Here is a 20,100-nt window from a genome sequence, read left to right as displayed (position 1 = left end):
TCTCTACGTGAGATGCTCCAGCACTGGCGGGTGGTACCTAGTTCAGTCTCCTGTGGGGTCACTGCTCCTTTCCCCGGGGTCTTGGCGCTCACAGGGTTTTGTTTGTGCCCTCCAAGGGTGGAATCTCTTTCCCCGAGTCCTGTGGAAGTCCTGTAATCAAATCCCATTGGCCTTCAAAGGCAGATTCCCTGGGGATTCCCAGTCCCTTTGCTGGATCTCCAAGCTTCAACTCTTAATGTGAGACTTAGAACTTTTACAACAGTAAGAGAATTTCTTTGGTATTATATTTCTCCAGACTGTTCATTGCCCCCCCTGGTGGGCATGAGATTTGATTTTATCATGTTATGCCCCTCCTATGATCTTGCTAAGGCTTATTCTTTGTCTTTGGACATGGGGTATGCTTTCTTTGGTGGGTTCCAATGTCCTCCTCTTGATTGTTTTCTTAACAGCTAGTTGCAGTTTTGGTGTTCTCACAGGAGGAGATGATATTGACTTTGTAATAGTATATACTTAATTTTATTTCTGTTTCTTTATAAGAATTGATAAATGTATATTTGAAGTTGTATTTTTTAAAAACAATAGATGGAAAGAATTAGATCCACCTTGCTTGCCATGGTGAACTAGCAACCTTTTTTTTCTTTCCATTTTCTTTTCTTTGTACTCCAAAGTATAGGAATAAAGGAAAAAATATCTATTTATAACTGGTCATATTATTAAATACACTGCATATTATCTTCAGATATAGGTATGAGCCATTATTTTTAAACCATGTCTGCTAATCTTGTTGTCATTTTATTTACCTAGATAATACAATACAGTTTACAATGATTTTTTCATAGGAAGACATTTTTAAGAACCAGTATATCCTTTATTTGTGACATTTGTCTATTTCCTAATATAATTGAATTATATATTTTCTATTACTAGCAAATGGTCTTTAGAAATATAGGTAAATTAGAGTGCCCAATTGGTTTTTCTATTAGTATTCATTATTTCATATACTATTACATATCCTTTTAATTTTCCTTCTTCAACTAAATGTATTCTTTAATCTTTTATCATAAAGAGTACCTCATTTTCTTTGTAAGTGTAATAGTCCTCATTGCTTTTTGGTTCTCTGTTTTTTTCACATGGCCTCCTAAAGATGATATGACTAAGATGACTACTAGAGTACTATAGTTAAGATAAAGAGATATTATTGATTTGTAAATTGAGGTATTGTAATATGTGTGTCCTATTTCTGGCCTCTTTTAATATGGTTTAATACCTCATTCCATTTTTATTGCCTTCAGGTAGTGAACAAATGTCTTCATTGAATTACACAAAGAGATACATAAATCTTATTCCTGAGAAAATTGCATTTAGTTCAGAGCTCATCAATGTGTATGAGTAATCTGAATTTATTTTTCAAATGTGCTTTGCCTTTACATATTTTAAATAGGTTTTACCAACCTTTGTGCTTCTTAATTACCTTATATTGTTAGGTGTTTTTTGGAATTCAACCAGTTTCCCTAATCTCAAAAAAATTAAAATAAGTTTTCTCTGCAAATTTTAAAACTTCACCTTCTTTTTCAGATCATTAACAAAAGTATTGAATAGAAGACACAGTTCTGGATCCTAGACTAACCCTGCTAATTAACCTCTCTGCTTCTTAAGGATTTGAAACTTATTTCCACTCAATTTCTACCACTTAACTTGTTTTTAATGGCTGAGGGCCATCTCCAGCGGGGTAGAGGGCCCTGAGCAAATCATTTTGCTGTCTCATTGCTTAATATTTTTATTCATATGAAATCATGTGAAAGTTAACATCAAGGGCATCCTTAAAGTATAAAGCTCCTGGGAGCTGTGTATAAAGAAGACTTGTTAGAATGCAAACCCATTTCCAAATCCTCGTCCTGTTATTTTTTTTAATGAGTCAGTGCTTCTCGGAGTTTAGATTTAATAGAGAATAAGCTAGGAGAAGATGTTAAAAATGTGGATTCCTTTGCCTACCTTTGGATCTGTTGAATTAGAATGTGGCATGTGACTCATTTTACCCTTTTAAATGTCAGGTGAGTGTAATCTCCTTGGTTCTGTGTCATCTCAACAGAAATTTGAAGTGACAGACATTAAAGCCCTAGGCGTATCACAGCTCTTGGACAGACCGTGATATAGCTCTCGAGTCATGAACAGACCGTGTTATAGCTCTTAGATCAGTGTTACAGCTCCGTGTTACAGCTTGGTTTTATTTAGAAAATAGCAGGAAAATACATATTCGAGGTGTGAGGGCATGCCAACCCAAAGACATGAAGAGAAGAGAGAGCCCCGGCCCTTTGGCTCCTCTTTTTATATATATATATATATTTTTTTGTACTTTTGGCTAGGTGATTTGTATTTTTTTTTTTTAATTTATTTATTTTTTTTTATTAGTTGGAGGCTAATTACTTTACATCATTACAGTAGTTTTTGTTATACATTGATATGAATTAGCCATGGATTTACATGTACTCCCCATCCCAGTCCCCCCTCCCACCTCCCTCTCCACCCGATCCCTTTTATATATTTTTATCCTCCTCCCTGGGCCTGCCCTATGTAAATTGGACTAGCCAGGAGTGCTGTTTTTCTACCTGAGCTCCTCACTCCAGTCCTCAGAACTTCCTTTGTTCTGTTTTCGCAGGCTTTTTCCTTCCTTGTCTTTCAGCCACTGTCATTTTGGACTCCTGTTTCCTATTCTAACTACCTAACATGAGAAACAACCTAGATGAATACTACTTGCCTATGCTTTGCTTCTTAAAGTGTTGCCCAAGGATTAGAAGAATCAGCATCAACAGTTTATTGGAAATGCAGAATCTCAGACCTCTTCCCAGGTGCTGAATCAGAATTCAAGTTTTTAACAGTATTCTTACATGTTGTTTGCCTGTTACAATTTGAGAAGCACTCTGTAGACCACACTTTGAGAAACACTGCAGTGTAAGAAAACAATCACATGTCATTTTTAGTATCAGCTATAGATTTCATTTCCTCCTCAGTCCCCTTCTCTCTTTTAGCATTTACCAGTTTACCTAGATCTAGGCTTTGCAGTGTCTATGGTTTGTCTTTTTTTTTGTTGTTTTTACTGGATAATGAACTATGCACTGTACTTAAATGACACTTGTCTGATAGAACATGTTGTCTAGCATGTTATGTTTAACTTCCCATTATAGATTTTAGATTTAAGTAGAGATTAGGCATTATGTCAGGAGAAGGCGATGGCACCCCACTCCAGTACTCATGCCTGGGAAGTCCCATGGACGGAGGAGCCTGGTGGGCTGCAGTCCATGGGGTTGCCAAGAGTTGGACATGACTGAGCGGCTTCACTTTTACTTTTCACTTTCATACACTGGAGAAGGAAATGGCAACCCACTCCAGTGTTCTTGCCTGGAGAATCCCAGGGACGGGGGAGCCTGGTGGGCTCCTGTCTATGGGTCGCACAGAGTCGGACACGACTGAAGTGACTTAGCAGCAGCAGCAGCAGCAGCAGGCATTATGTCTCCTTTATCTTAGTGTGTTAAAGAAAAAAGGCATTACTCTTGTTAAAGGTCAGAGTTTATTCAAGAGGGACTAATACAATGGGTTTTTGCAGTAGGGGAGAGAGGTTGGGCTCAATTGCAAATGCAATAAGGATATGTGGAGATTTACTGCCAAGGAAAGGATAGGGGTCAGTTCAGTTCAGTTGCTCAGTCATAACCGACTCTTTGTGACCCCATGAACCGCAGCATGCCAGGCCTCCCTGTCCATCACCAACTTCTGGAGTTTACTCAAACCCATGTCCATCGATTCAGTGATGCCATACAACCATCTCATCCTCTGTCATCCCCTTCTCCTCCTGCCCTCAATCTTTCCCAGCATCAGGGTCTTTTCAAATGAGTCAGCTCTTCGCATCAGGTGGCCAAAGTATTGGAGTTTCATCTTCAACATCAGACCTTCCAATGAACACCCAGGACTGATCTTTAGGATGAACTGGTTGGATCTCCTTGCAGTCCAAGGGACTCTCAAGATTTTTCTCCAAGACCACAGTTCAAAAGCATCAATTCTTTGGTGCTCAGCTTTCTTTATAGTCCAACTCTCACATCCATACATGACTACTGGAAAAACCATAGCCTTGACTAGATGGACCTTTGTTGGCAAAGTAATGTCTCTGCTTTTTAATCTAGTATCTAGGTTGGTCATAACTTTCCTTCCAAGGAGTAACCGTCTTTTAATTTCATGGCTGCAGTCACCATCTGCAGTGATTTTGGAGCCCAGAAAAATAAAATCAGCCACTGTTTCCCATCTATTTGCCATGAAGTGATGGGACCAGATGTCATGATCTTAGTTTTCTGAATGTTGAGCTTTAAGCCAACTTCATCATTCTCTTCTTTCACTTTCATCAAGAGGCTCTTTAGTTCGTCTTCACTTTCTGCCATAAGGGTGGTGTCACCTGCATATCTGAGGTTATTGATATTTCTCCCAGCAATCTTGATTCCAACTTGTGCTTCTTCCAATCCAACGTTTCTTATGATGTACCCTGCATATAAGTTAAATAAACAGGGTGACAATATACAGCCTTGACATACTCCTTTTCCTATTTGGAACCAGTCTGTTGTTCCATGTCCAGTTCTAACTGTTGCTTCCTGACCTGCATACAGGTTTCTCAAGAGGTAGGTCAGGTGGTCTGGTATTCCCATCTCTTTCAGAATTTTCCACAGTTTGTTGTGATCCACACAGTCAAAGGCTTTGGCATAGTCAATAAAGCAGAAATAGATGTTTTTCTGGAACTCTCTTGCTTTTTCAATGATTCTAACTGTTGCTTCCTGACCTGCATACAGGTTTCTCAAGAGGCAGGTCAGGTGGTCTGGTATTCCCATCTCTTTCAGAATTTTCCACAGTTTATTGTGATCCACACAGTCAAAGGTTTTGGCATTGTCAATAAAGCAGAAATAGATATTTTTCTGGAATTCTCTTGCTTTTTCAATGATACATCGGATGTTGGCAATTTGATCTCTCATTCCTCTGCCTTTTCTAAAACCAGCTTGAACATCTGGAAGTTCACGGTTCACGTATTGCTAAAGCCTGGCTTGGAGAATTTTAAGCATTACTTTACTACCGTGTGAGATGAGGTCAGCGGATGGAAAATTACTAGAAGGAAACATCAAGGCTATGGGAATTTTTTCTAAACCAACTCAACAGGATTCTTGTGGCAGGCAGGCTAGGGAGATGAGATATTAAGGGTGGTGGATGAGGAATTTGACTAGGTATCTAGAAGGATAATATATCTAGAGTAGAGGATCTAACTACACCTATTCAGTAGGTTTCTTGTCAAAAGCAGGTAAGTAGACAAAAGATTCACTTAGACCCTGAGTTTGGGTGGGGCCTGGTCAAAAAGATAATTCAGATATACATAAATAAAATTTGGTGAAGGAAAGAGTCTTTTCAGGTGTTACATATGTGTTTTATTGCTTTTAGTATGTTGGGGAATTTTTTAAACCATGTTAATTTTCTTTGATAATATTCTTGCTTCTTAGAAATTTCCTGGTCTGTATTTTTCTTATATATATTTTTAGAATAACCAAGTTTAATCTGTATTGTTTAAAAAACTCAGATAAAAAGTATTGTCTTTATAACTAGCAAATTTTAAGTTGATTTTGTGATTCCACAATATATAAGATTACCTTTTGCTCCTCTGTAAACATAAGCAAGCATTTGTTTTTAATCATATACTAAGCATTGTAGGCAGTAAATTCATCTGTTCCTACTTATATATATATATTTTTTCATTTATTTTTATTAGTTGGAGGCTAATTACTTTACAACATTGCAGTGGTTTTTGTCATACATTGGAATGAATTAGCCGTGGATTTACATGTATTCCCCATCCCGGTCCCCCCTCCCACCTCCCTCTCCACCCCATCCCTCTGGGTCTTCCCAGTGCACCAGGCCTGAGCACTTGTCTCATGCATCCAACCTGGGCTGGTGAACTGTTTCACCCTAGATATACATGTTTCGATGCTGTTCTCTTGAAACATCCCACCCTCGCCTTCTCCCAGAGTCCACAAGTCTGTTCTATACATCTGAGTCTCTTTTTCTTTTTTTTTGCATATAGAGTTATCGTTACCATCTTTCTAAATTCCATATATATGTGTTAGTATACTGTAATGGTCTTTATCTTTCTGGCTTACTTCGCTCTGTATAATGGGCTCCAGTTTCACCCATCTCATTAGAACTGATTCAAATGAATTCTTTTTAATGGCTGAGTAATATTCCATGGTGTATATGTACCACAGCTTCCTCATCCATTCGTCTGCTGATGGGCATCTAGGTTGCTTCCATGTCCTGGCTATTATAAACAGTGCTGCATTATATTTTATAGTTTATTGTCTATCTCAAAAGTACCAATCCAAGTGAATATGTAAATTGTGATTTAAAACCAGAAGCTTAAGTGCAAACCTATACATTTGGTAGATTTGCACTGATAGGAAAATTGAGTTGTTTGTAAAACAATTATTTTTTAAACATGAACTTACATTTAATACATACCATAGTTATGCTTATAAATAAAATAAAAAAGATAAAGTGAAGCAGAAGAAGGTATTTGTTATTTACAAGTCACCCTTAGGATTTCTGAGAGTACAGAGTCACTCTACATTCAGTGGTGTTTCATACATATCAGAATGGTTCTAAGCAATAATACGGAGGATGCAGCACCAAGGGAATTGGTAGTTAGCTGAATAGGTTAGCACTGAAAGCCAAAAATATATAGAGAGATATATAGATGGAGGGAGAGACTCAAACCTGAGAAAATTTTAGAAGCTATTGGGAAGGTTGGAAAGAAGGAGGCATGGAAACTGGAAATGAAGAGGAAGACTTTTTGGATAAAAGAGAAGTATGTATGATTAATTATCATTTAAATTGTTTGCTCTGTACTAGGTAATATACCTTCTCTTGCATAACTTTACCAAAATACTCAGTGAAAGCTATATTGTTGCCTTGTAATGCTTTGTAGAGAGGATTTGTATTTTGGAGCTACGAGGAAGTGTTGAGTTCCGTTGTAAGGTATGTTGTTTAGTCACTCAGTCATGTCCAACTCTTTGCAATCCCACAGACTGTAGCCTACCAGGTTCCTCTGTCCATGGGATTTTCCAGGCAAGAAGACTGGAGTGGGTTGCCATTTCCTTCTCTAGGGGATCTTCCCTCCCCAGGGATTGAACCTGCTTCTCCTGCATTGGCAGGCAGATTCTTTACCTTGTAAGATAGTACTTGTGTGCATGTAGACCCTCCTTAAACAGTCTTTCTTCTCTAAGCTCATGTGAGCTTGTGCTAATATAATTTTTAAAATATGGCTAGAAATTTCAATTCTCCTGTAAAGACTGTGCTTTTTATTTTTATATTGCTACTTTGCAAAGTATGCTCTTCTATTTTTGCTAGATTTGTTCTTTTGTTCACTAAATTTAGATTTGAAAGGGAACGTGAGGGTCATCAAGTATAACATCTTGCCAGGGTCAGGAACCCTCTCTCCTGACAGCTTGTACTTGTACTATTCTGTTTCACTAGACAGCTCTAACTGCTCCAGGCTGTTTGTATTACACAATTCCCTCCTCACAACTTGCTTCAATTTTTCTAGTCCTCTACAACAGCTATGTGGCTGCAGTGTTTTCTTTGTCATGTCTTTTGAATATTTGAAGAGAGCTCTGCTATTCCCATTCTTCTCTTAAAAATATTTAATCTATTTATCCTTTGTTTCAAGCTGTTAATTCTACAATAAAGCACAATAGCCTATAGATATCATCTGGAAAGTCCTACTTCAGTGGTACTGTTATTTGAAGCTGAACTGTATACTTTATGGAACTTTGTGATCACACATTCTGAAATACTGACTTATAATTAATTGGAATTGTGTCTTTATAATTTTTTTATGCATAGAGCTCTGTTTTACAACTTATTTTTGATGACATATATTTACTTAGTTAAGTTTGTTAGGAAGCTATTTGATAAATATGTTTTTTTTTCCATTTATTAGTTGGAGGCTAATTACTTTACAATATTGTAGTGGTTTTTGCCATACATTGACATGAATCAGCCATGGATTTACATGTGTTCCCCATCCCAATCCCCCCTCCCGATAAATATGTTTAAGTTAAACTTTCCATGACTTGTTTGCAGAGTTTCCCTTTAGATAAATCAAATTATGACTGGGGGAAAATAGCTTTTCAGTTTTTCTCTTTTGGATGAGTTCATTACAGCATACCAATGTGTGGCCAGTAGATCTCATATTTCAAGGGGATTCCTAATTATTCAAATATTTGAGTCCTATCAAGGACCTATTGATGCCAGCATCTGTGTGTTTAATTCTCCAAGTGATTTGTATTAAAATATGGTAACATTTAAAAGACTTTACTTAGGATCTCAAGGAGACTGAATCAAGATTATGGATCATATATTCAATTTATTATTATAAAATAAAATTATATAAACCTTGTATTCTTGGAACCATAAAATCAATGGTAACTTTAGTAGATAATGTATAATTTGATTATCACCTAAACCTAAATAAGCAGGATACTTTCTCTCATTGGTATTTTGCCATCTAGTATAGTGACCTGCCGTCTATGGGGTCCCACAGAGTCGGACACGACTGAAGCAACTTAGCAGCAGCAGCAGCATAGTGACCTAAATAAAAAGACAAAACTCTAAGGCAAAACAAGGCTTATATAATTACCTGGTATTAATAAATTATACATTTACTAACAATTAGAATTATATGATTGCTAAAAATCCTTTAAGTTCTGCACTATATTACTACATTAAAACTGTATTTTCGGAGTTGACAAAGAAGTTACCTTAGGTAAGAAAACTGACTAGCTAGACATACATCCTTTTTCTTTTCACAAATGCATTTTAAAGCTATAAGCTCTTAGTCTTCCTCTTTATTAAGTCAGAAAAATTGATTAATTTCCACATATTTCTCCCAAAAGAAGTTTCTTCTTTGCACACTAAATTTCTTTTCCAGACGGTCATGCTTCAAGCAGTATGAGAAAGCCCTAGACCATTGATGTGTGGGGTTTATTATTATCGATTAATGAGGAGCCTTAATCTGATAACTTGTTTTCCAGAGTGAAATGTACATGAGAACCCGTATTTACATGGATCTCCTAGGAAAAGCAAAGATAGGCACTTATGACTATGTATCAATCACTAGAACTCATGCCCTCAGAAGAGAAGGTGAAAAAGGACACCCTCTCTTCTTTTCAGGGATGTTCAATGAGCAAACCATTTATATTAAGCTTGAAGACGTTTAAAATATTTGGGTGCCATGACAGAAACCATTTAGATTATCAGCAGGGAGAGAAGTTCTTGGGTGTATCTTTTGATTTCGCCACAGCACTATGCCATTCCGTGTTCTCTGTGTTCCTCCTAAAATGGGAAGCCGTAAGTGAAGTGAAAGTGAAAGCCGCAGTCGTGTCCTTGAGACCCCTTCTGGAGTGGGTAGTTGTTCTCTTCTCTAGGGGATCTTCCCAACCCAGGGATGGAACCCAGGTCTCCTGTATTGCAGACGGATTCTTTACCAGCTGAGCTACCAGGGAAGCCATAAATTAGAATAATATTCAATCTTCTCAACATGTCTTTCCAGACTCTACACAATCTGGCTCTTACCTACTTTTGATTTTTTTTCTTCCTTATTTACTATATTTCAGCTACAGTGATTTTCAGATGATTTTCTTTTAGCTGTTATTTTTTACAATAGGCTCATCCCAGAAGCTTTGTAGGCTGAATCCTTTATGTCTTTTTTCTTTTTTTTAACTTCCTCCCTTTTTCTTTTTTCCTTACAGTTATGGAGCCATAACTGACATAAAATACTGTGTAAATGTAAAGTGTACAATGTATTGATTTGATTCATTTTACATATTGTGAAATGATTATCCCCATAACATAAGCTAATGCCTCTATCACACAACATAATTATCATTTCTTTTTTGTAGTTAGAACATTTAAGATTTACTTTCTTAGCAACTTTCAATTATATGATACATAATTATTAACTATAATCACTGTACTGTATATTAGATCCCCAGAACATATTCAGTTTGTAACTGGAAGATTGTACTCTTTGACCCAAATCTCTGCATAGTCCCACACCACCCCACCCCACCCCAGTCTCTAGTGACCATCATTCTATCCGTTTCTATGAACTCAGCTTTTTTTTAGATTCCACGTATAATTATATTGTTACCAAGTCCAAGCTCATACTGATTGTTGCACAACAGGTTAATAAATCAAGAGACAGGTTGTTGGGACAAGAAACAGTAACTTTATTCAGAAAGCCAGCAGACCAAGAACATGGTAGACTAGTGTCCCAAAGAACCATCTTCCCTGAGTTGGGTGATAGTTTCTTTCATAGAACAAAGAGGGAAAAGTGAGGAGATAAACTTAAAAGGTATTAAGTGAGTGAAGTCGCTCAGTCGTGTCCAACTCTTTGCGACCCCATGGACTGTAGCCTACCAAGCTCCTCCGTCCATGGGATTCTCCAGGCAAGAATACTGGAGTGGGTTGCCATTTCCTTCTCCAGGGGATCTTCCCGACCCAGGGATCGAACCCAGGTTTCCTGCATTGGAGGCAGATGCTTTAACCTCTAAGCCACCAGGGAAGCCCCTAAAAGGCATTAAATTGCTGCAAATATATCCTATTTCTGGCCAGACTTTGGGGAGGCAGGTGTTAATTTCTTCTTTCTTGGAGTTGACCATGTGGGCCTGGTCAGATGTTTCCTATGAGCTAAACAAAGGACTTTAGTAGGCTTGGGCAAAGTAAAATAAACAGATCCAATATGTCAGCTCTGTTCTTCTCTGTTACAATATCATCTTTCTCTATCCAACTTATTTCAGTTAGTATAAGGTTGTCAGGGTTTATCCATGTACAAACACAAAGATGTCCTCTTTTCGTGGCTAAATAATATTCCGTCATTATTATATAATTACAACATTTATGCACATATACACACACACCACACACACATACCAAATTTTCTCTATCCATTTATGCATTGACAGACACACAGGTTTTTTCCATATTTTGGCTATTATGAATAATGCTAAAATGAATATGGAGTATAGATTTCTCTTCCAAAAGATAATTTTCTTTACTTTGTATATTTACCTAGAAATCAGATTGTTCAATCACATGGTAGTTCTGTTTTTAATTTTTTGAGGATCTTCCAGAGTTTCCCATAGGGGATGTACCAATTTACTATCTACCAACAGTGCATAAGCGGTCCCTTTTCTCACAATCCTCATTAGTACTTCTTATCTCTTCTCTTTTGATAATAGCCATTCTAACAGAGGAAGTGACTTCTCACTGTGATTTTTATTTGCATTTCCTAATGATCAGTGATGTTGAGAGGCTTTTCATGTATATACTTGTTAGTCATTTGTTTATCTTCTTGAGAAAATATCTATTCAGCTCCTTTGCCAATTTTTAAATTGGATTAGTTTTTGGTTTTCTTTTTTCTATTTACTTCTATGAATTTTTTATAAGATATGATTTGCAAATATTTTCTCCCATTCTGTAGATTGTCTTTTCATTTTGTTGATGGTTTCCTTTGCTGTGGAGAAGCTTTTCAGTTTAAGGCAGTCCCACTTGTTTCTTTTTGCTCTTCTTGTCATTGCTTTTGGTGTCAAAGTAAAAAATATATATATATATATTCCAATGTCAAGGAGTATGCCTTCTGTGTTTCCTTCTAGGAGTTTTATGGTTTCAACTCTTACATTCAAGTATTTGAGTCTTTGATCCGTTGTAAGTTGAATTTTATGTATAGTGTGAGATAAGGATCCAGTTTCTCTTCTTGTCATGTGGCTGTCCCAATTTTCCCAGCAACATTTATTGAAGAAAATGTCCTATCTCCATTGTGTTTTCTTGGCTCTTTTGTCCTACATTAATTGACTATACATGCATGAATGTATTTCTGGGCTCTCTATTGTGTTCCATTGGTCTGTATCTTGTTTTTATGCCAATATTATATGTTCTGACTACCGTAGCTTTGTAATATGGTTTGAAATCAAAAGGGGTGAAGCTTCTAGCTTTGTTCTTCTTTTTCAAGATTGCTTTGGCTATCCTGGGTCTTTTGTTATTCCATGCAAAAGGATCTGGATATTTGTTTCTTAGGTTAAGGAAGTTTCTTGTCATTATTTCTTCTAGTTCCTTCACCCATTTTCTCTCTTTAATGGGATCTCTATAGTGCATATCATTATGGAAGTCCATAAATTCCATTAAAGCTATCATTATTGTTTACATTCTTTTTTATTTTTCTTCTTCTGATTGAATTCCGCTGCTATGTCCTTGAGTTTGCTGATTGTTTCTTTGACTTCATCTAGTCAACTGTTCAATTTCTCTATTGAATTTGTGAGTTGAGATATTATACTCTTCAGGTCTGTTATTTCTGTTTAGTACTTTTAAATATTTTATCTTTGTTCTCCTGACCTCAGTGAGCATCTCTATGACCATTATTTTGACTCCATATGAGTCTTCATTTCATTTTGATCTACTTCTATAGTTTCATCTTGTTCTTTTGTTTGGAACATATTTCTGTGTTCACTTTCCATGATTCTTTGTGTTGTTTTATGTGCATTAGGTAAAACAGCCATCTCTCCTGGGCCTGACAGAGTGGTCTCATGTAGGAGATGAATGAACCTTGTCAGCTAGCCCAACCCATGCTCCTGATTGTTTCTCAAATCTTTATGATTGTCCAGTCCCCTTCCTTTACTCTTAGTGGCTCCAAATAATTTGAAGGTGTGCCAAGATCCATCAATGTCCCAAAAGAGAGGATCATAGTCAGCATGTATATTCAGGCTGAATAGAAATGGATTCCAGGCAATAGCTGGGAAATGCATGGTTAAGTCACTCCTTGGGGTGGGGTGTGACTTTTTGCCATCTCCCACTGTACTAGGCGGGCTTCCCTTGTAGCTCAGTTGGTAAAGAGTCTGCCTGCAGCGCAGGAGACCCAGGTTCAATCCCTGGGTGGGGAAGATCCCCTGAGGATGGAAATGGCAACCCACTCCAGGATTCTTGCCTGGGAAATCCCATGGACAGAGGAGTTTGGTGAGCTATAGTCCATGAGGTTGCAAGAGGCAGACACGACTTAGCAGCTGGAGAGAGAGACTGTACTGGGCTCGTGTGTGTGGAGGGGGCGCTCCTAAGCCCATTACAGACTCTTGTTTGCTACAGTCCTGTGGGAATCCGTTTAGAGCCAGACAATCTGGGGACCTGTCCCTTGGGTAGCAGCTTCTAAAGCTGGGGTGCAGAACTGTGTACAAGCTCTTTTCTAGGGGAATTACTGTGGATTGGAGCAGGCAGGAGAGAAAGGACAAGAGAGGTGTCCACTGGCTTCCCTGTTCTCAGCTGAGGTTCATGGCCAGCCTAGTGATGTATGCTAAATTAGAAGCCTGACTTTCAGACCACAGCCTTTAAAGTATACAAATAGTCCCCATTTAGGGCAAGACTGGGAGATGGGCAATTTTTGCCACTGTCTCTGCACTGAGCCTTGGTTGATAGCTGCAGAGAATGCTTGATCCTGTTAATTACCTCTTTATTTGCTGTGGTCTTGTGGGTCTCATGGACCCGAGCTCCGTTGACTTTCCCAGGTAAATGTCTTGGGGGTCTGCCCTTCTTTGGGAGTCTTTAAAGTTGGTGTGCTAGTTGTAGTGTACAAACTCTTTCCTTTTCAGGGAGAGGCTGGGAGTTTTCTCCTAATTTTATAGTCCTATGCTGGCAATAAGGTTTATAGAGAGAGCATGTCTCACCTCAGATTTTCCTACCCACTTCATTGTGGATGTTTTCTCATTCCCCCAATGTGTAAGAGTTGCTCAGTTGATTTCTGGATTTCTTTTAGAGGGAACTGCTCCATGTGTAGTTATTTATTTGGTGTGTCCATGGGAGGAGGGAAGTTCAGGAGCCTCCTATCTCACTTGGTTTAAAGACTGCCTCCTTTCATGTCTTTAGTGTCTCTGGTGAACTATGAAATCCTCAGAGAAACTTTTCCTTTGAATTCAATCTAAGGTAGCTTCCGTTATGTCACCCTATAATGTTTTATTCATGGTATTGATTACTCTAATAGTGTCTATTTGTTTTATTTTTAAAATTTTTATTGTGTTAAGTCATATAAAACATACTATTTTAACATATTATACAGTTCAAGTACACCAAGTACATTCACATCATTGTACAATTCTCCCCACCATCCATCTCCCAAATTTTTCACTTTCCTAAAATGAAACTCTGTCCCCATTAAACACTCTTAAGGTTTTCTTCCTTCCTCCAGTAGTACTTAAGATTTATGAGAACAAGTGTATATAATATATACATATGACTTATACAAACTATAAATATACAGGTATTGCATATTATTATAATTTATAAGGTTTAGTTCAATGAACTCTATCTAAGAGTTTGGATTTTACATATAGAATATTCTACTTGTTTAAATATAGAAATATCTCTGATTAAAATTAGCCTTTTTAAATTGTTAAATAGTTTTTATATATATGTTCTATATAAACCCAAGTCTTTAATTTGAAAGTCAGCTTGCTGCTTCACTTATCTTTTGAGCTACTGAAGTTGAATTCTTGGAAAGGAAAGATGTGAACGCAGGCCTCTACTGAAGAAGAACAAAAAAGTTGTCATTGTGAAGAGTTAGTCTGTGATCTGGGAATGTTAGCTTGCTTCAGCTTAGAAATCCAGTGATTATACAAAATTTTTCCAGATTGAAACTCAGAGATGGAGACAATCTGATCCTTACTAGGAAGATCTCAGTAGATAATGCTCCAAAGTATAGGGGTGCTGTTTGATGAAGTACATGTTAGTCTGTCCATGAAAAAATAAAATAATGGACTAGCTTCTTAGAATCCCATTAGAATAAGATACTTAGGAAAAGAACATTGTTGTTCTTTTGAGTTTCAACAAGAGAGTGAGAATCAAGGCATTATTAGTATAAACAGAAGGCAATAATAAAGGAGATAGAATATGGAGCTTCCTGTAAGTTGAGAAGAATCACACCAATATAATACCAAACGTGTCTTGCTCATTAAAAAAATTTTGAAATATTGATTCAAGCAAATCAGAATAGCACTGGAAAATCTCAGATTTCTCTCCTCTATGTTATAAAGTTAACACCCTGTGTGTGTGCTTAGTCGCTCAGCCCTGTCCGACTCTTTGGCGACCCTGTGGACTGTAGCCCACCAGGCTCCTCTGTCCATGGGATTCTCCAGGCTAGAATACTGGAGTGGTTGCCATGCCCTTCTCCAGGGGATCTTCCCAACCCAGGGTTGAACCCAGGTCTCCCGCACTGCGGGCGGATTCTTTACTGTCTGAACCAACAGGGAGGCCCATAAGGTTAGTGCTTAGTCAGCCAGTCATGTCTGACTCTGTGGCCCCATGGACTCTAGTCCATCAGGCTCCTCTGTTAATGGGTTTCTCCAGGCAAGAATACTGGAATGGGCTGCCATTTCCTTCTCCAGTAAAGTTGGTAGTACCAACCAAAAACAAAAAAACAAAAAAACAAGTCTGGTACAACTGCAGCGATGAATTTAGGGATTTGTTGAAATAGTGCTATTAGAAAAAGATAATGGTATAATTGGCATATTAAATAGTTGTTAGCCATATTTATTTACTTTCCTTTCTTCCATATTTTGTTAGCTTTTAAATTATAAAATAAATAGACCTTTTACACATTTTGTTGTAGTTCAGCTTCTGTAGTTGAACTATGCTGTGCTATATACCTGGAGTCTCCATTGTCTATTTTTGCCACAATAACTGATTGATCATTCAAGAAGTCTTCCTAGTGCCCTGAACCCAAGTCTGATTCCCTCTTTAGAGACCAAGATGTTTTATCTAAGTTTTAATTATGTACTCAGTATTGTGATCATTTTAATCTTATGTGTCTCCATCACTTTACTGTACATTTCATGCCTCTGGGTCTGCATCTCTTTTTATCATTGCATTGTCAATATCCAGTTCAGTGACTAGATGCTGAACGAATGACCATAATTTGTTGTTGGGTGAAATAGGAGAATTACCTCAACCTAGGGAAGATGCACTTACTGACCAATATTTTTTTTCCTCTGATGTTAGACAATATTTCCCCAACCTCTCCAATTTTACAATGGAATCTGGTAGAAAGTCAAACAATTATGTAGTAACTATATAGTTACCTAATACTATACATTTTGTCTGATAAATAATCATACCTTTTAAGACTGTCAAGTCTAATAAACAATTTTTGACTGTCCATTCACCCTTTACAATTACTAATTTGCTAATAAATAATAAGAGGACTCATGACTGGTTTTTATTGAGCATCTATCATATGCTTTCTAGGCTTGTATATAATAGTTATGTTACTTAATCTTTATAACTATGCTAGGAATACTTACTCTTTACAAGTATGGCCTCTTCTGATAGACGCTGAAAATGAGACTAAGCGTTTAAAACCCATATCCAACTGGTAGGAAGCAGAGGCTATATTACAGCCCAAATCTATCTTGCATCAAAACTTCTGCATACTCTTTAACTAAATTTTTGAATATTGAACTAAATTTTTCTTCTGAAAACTTCATGTTATGTTTCTAAAGCCATAAAATAGTAGAAAAATGTCAAATACTACGTGCTATTTATACAGTGGATAAAAATGTTTTGTATTACATTAAACTTGTAACATTAAAGCAGCATGACATTTTAAATTGTTTAACTAGCTGGCTTCTTTCAGAGAAGGCAATGGCACCCCACTCCAGTCCTCTTGCCTGGAAAATCCCATGGACAGAGGAGCCTGGTGGGCTGCAGTCCATGGGGTCGCTAAGAGTCGGACACGACTGAGCGACTTCACTTTCACTTTTCACTTTCATGCATTGGAGAAGGAAATGGCAACCCACTCCAGTGTTCTTGCCTGGAGAATCCCAGGGATGGTGGAGCCTGGTGGGCTGCCGTCTATGGGGTCGCACAGAGTCGGACACGACTGAAGCGACTTAGCAGCAGCAGCAGCAGCAGCTGGCTCATTTAAGGAGCTGCTTCACATAGTGGAGGAAACTCTTCCATTCACATGTGACAAACATCTTGGTAATACAACGGTGCATGGTATTGCAAGAAATTAAAATTGTAATATCATAGTTGAAAAGACTTAGAAGTGATTATGCCTTCCAGATATCTGTTTTGAGCCATAAGATTATTCAAATTATTTAGAGTAGATGGTCAACAATTGTTTTAAACTTAAAACCCCTCTAGGCCATACCCGTGTTCTATTTATTCTTCAGCTGTCCAACCAAAACTTCTACTGGTCTAATTTACACTTTCTATTATCTGTAGGACAGCTCACTAGTGCGCGCGTGGGCATGCATGCATATATGTGTGTGTGTGTGTGTGTGTGTGTGTGTGTGTATGTAAATCAGCTCTCCTCTCTGAGCTAAAACTATTACTTAAGGCTTTACAAAGTTCTCATATCACCTGCAGGATGTTTGTCAGGTTTCTCTAGTAAAACTTGTATCATTATAAACGATTTAACTCTCACTAGTAACCCCTAAGGTAAGCATATATTAATAACTTTTTTATGGTAACATATTGAATTTAAATAGCTAAATGAATATTAATTGCATAGAGGAAAAATTAATTCCAACAAATTTTACTATACAGTGTTTGATTTTCCACAAGATTTCGTTGTAAAACTGGAAGTTGGGAAATTTTTAAGTCCTTGAAATTATAAAAGCTTGAAAACCTATTAAAAATCCCCTAAATTATATACTACAAGAAGCCTAGTAAAGTTTATGTAAAAGCAGCACGTTTTTATTTTTATTCTTCAGTAGAATAAAAAAACATGGAAAATATAATTACAGTACTAGCAATTCTATAAGTATATGTTTAAATATTAATATTCTTTTTCTATTTTAGTTATAGCATCAAATTATTGTATTAAAAAAAGTCCAATGTATCAAACTAAATATTTGTGTAAACATTATTCAATTAATTAGATATCTGTGATTATCAGGTTTTACTAATAATCTCAGGGATGTAGGTTTAAAAAAAAATTATATCCTCTGATTACAGGAGATAAAGAGATTGAAATTATAACTAACTCTGGTATTTACTAGTAATCATAGATATTCCATTAAAACTAATATTTTATAAAATGAACTTGGATTGCATAGTTTGTTTCTGACTTTTTTCATGACAAATTAACTTTTACTATGTAAAATACTCTTCTTTAAAGTTAGTTTCAGTTCATCCTGTTTTTAACTTCAGGATTCTATTCTAACCCACTAATGCATGCATGCTAATATTAGTTCAATTTTTAAATATAATCTTTATTGTAAATTCTTTCTGAACAAATTAGAACTTTTGTATGTTGAAGATGAGATTCTAGTTTGATTTTTCAAAAACTCTCCCAAAGATGATGAAAACATAAAAAATAATCATCTTTGATTTTGTTGTTAATCCCAGCGTCACTGTCATTTTATTTCATGGTGTCCACAGTGCATTTCTGAATCCTAACTTACTGATGTGTCAGTTCTGGATAATGATTAACAGAGGACCACTGGCTTTATGGCAAGGCCAGGAAACAAGGAAAAGCCTGCTGGGGTTTTTAATGTCTTTCTTTTTAATCTATGAAGTCACAGTGTTTGGAGATTATGATTTTCATAGTTTTATCATTTTGTTATATATTTTTTCTGACTTAGATTTCTAGTTATAAATTCCATTTGATTTTCACTGTCACTATCCTTCTCAATGTTAGCATATTATTATGAAAATATGTGTATCTTCTATCATATTTATTTCAATCTAGTTCATCTCTTATTCTCAATCTAACTAGGTAAAATTGGTCTTTCAAAATCTAGTGCTTTATACATAGTCCTCCAATTTAAGGCCTTCATTGACTCCCCAGTGTCCATTTTTTTTCATGCATCAATCATGTACCTACTTATACTAGACCCTCTGCATGTAGAACACAAGGTCTAGACCCAAGTCCTTGTCCTGCTTTTTTATACTTGGTTCCTATCCAGTGCACCATACTCGGCTCATTTTCTTTTCTGTACAATGGTTCCACTTTAGCCAACTGTCTTCTACTTGCTACCCAGACATACCATAATTATTCTATTCCTTTTTACCAGGATATCCTCTCCACTTGTTTAAAAGCTTTACTTTTATTCTTTTTAAGCTCTGCCTGTGTATTGACACATTTAATTTTATAGCATCTCTGTGAGTTAGGTACCACTGATATCCCAGTTTTTCAGATAGGGAATCTGAGGCACAAAAAGGTTAGGTAACTGACTCAAGGTTATATAGTAAATAACATAGACCTGAGAATTAAACTTTGATATTCTTACTCAAAAAATCTGATCACTCAACTAGTTTATTTTGAGATTTTTACCCATCCTTCCCTCTTTCTCCTCTTTCATCCTTTCTCTACTTCTTGTTATCTTTCCTTCTCTCCCTTCTCCCCTTTTACTCTTCTCTCATTCTTTCAGGAATAAGATAAATTCCTAGCTGTGTAGTATCCCGGCTAGAGATGCAAGGCAGTATTTGCTTTAGTGTCATCTTCTTTTCTGAGTGATCATCATCTTCCCCGGATCTTCTGTGCTGGCACTAGCAGAGGTATATGCATCTCCATTTGGTCCCAATTTTTTTTTTTTTTTTTTGTGACTGCCTTCATTATGTCCAAAATGCTCCCCAGTGTCTGCTGGCTGTGTTTCTCTTTTTTCAATCCTTTCATGATAAGGAGAATTTGGCTGCCCTTCTATACTTCCTTGACATTCAGGAACCTCCATGGACTTTTCTACACCAATCTCCTTTCATAGCTCCCTCAATTCCATTTCGTTTTGACGTGGAGTTCTGGGCAGCTTTCTGGACCTTGATACCTCTCAGGGCAAGCTAGGGAAGAGAACAGCTACATCCTGTATTCTAGTTCTCGTTCTAAGCCTCTCATATCTCCATCTTTTCTATGTTTTAATTTATCTCTGTACTGTCAGCTCTGCAGTTATTATTATTTTAAGTTCTCCTGTATTGACTGAATTATCATTTTTATTTGTTTGCTGATTTTAATGTTTGAAAAGGCAGGGACTTGATGTTTATTTTTGT

The 20,100-nt window shown here is 36.9% G+C and overlaps 1 protein-coding gene and 1 non-coding gene across 2 annotated transcripts in view; both read left to right on the top strand.

The window, feature by feature from the left end:
• Window positions 1-20,100, top strand: part of STPG2 (sperm tail PG-rich repeat containing 2) — a 597,856-nt gene that overhangs the window by 492,074 nt on the left and 85,682 nt on the right. The gene's annotated exons all lie outside the window — the stretch shown is intronic.
• On the top strand, window positions 12,939-13,010 carry TRNAC-GCA (transfer RNA cysteine (anticodon GCA)). Its single transcript has one exon. It is a non-coding gene; the product is annotated as a tRNA-Cys (tRNA).

Source organism: Odocoileus virginianus, chromosome 21 (genome assembly GCF_023699985.2).
Source record: "Odocoileus virginianus isolate 20LAN1187 ecotype Illinois chromosome 21, Ovbor_1.2, whole genome shotgun sequence".
In the NCBI taxonomy this organism is placed as follows: Eukaryota; Metazoa; Chordata; class Mammalia; order Artiodactyla; family Cervidae; genus Odocoileus; species Odocoileus virginianus.
This window is presented reverse-complemented; position numbering and strand designations above follow the sequence as displayed.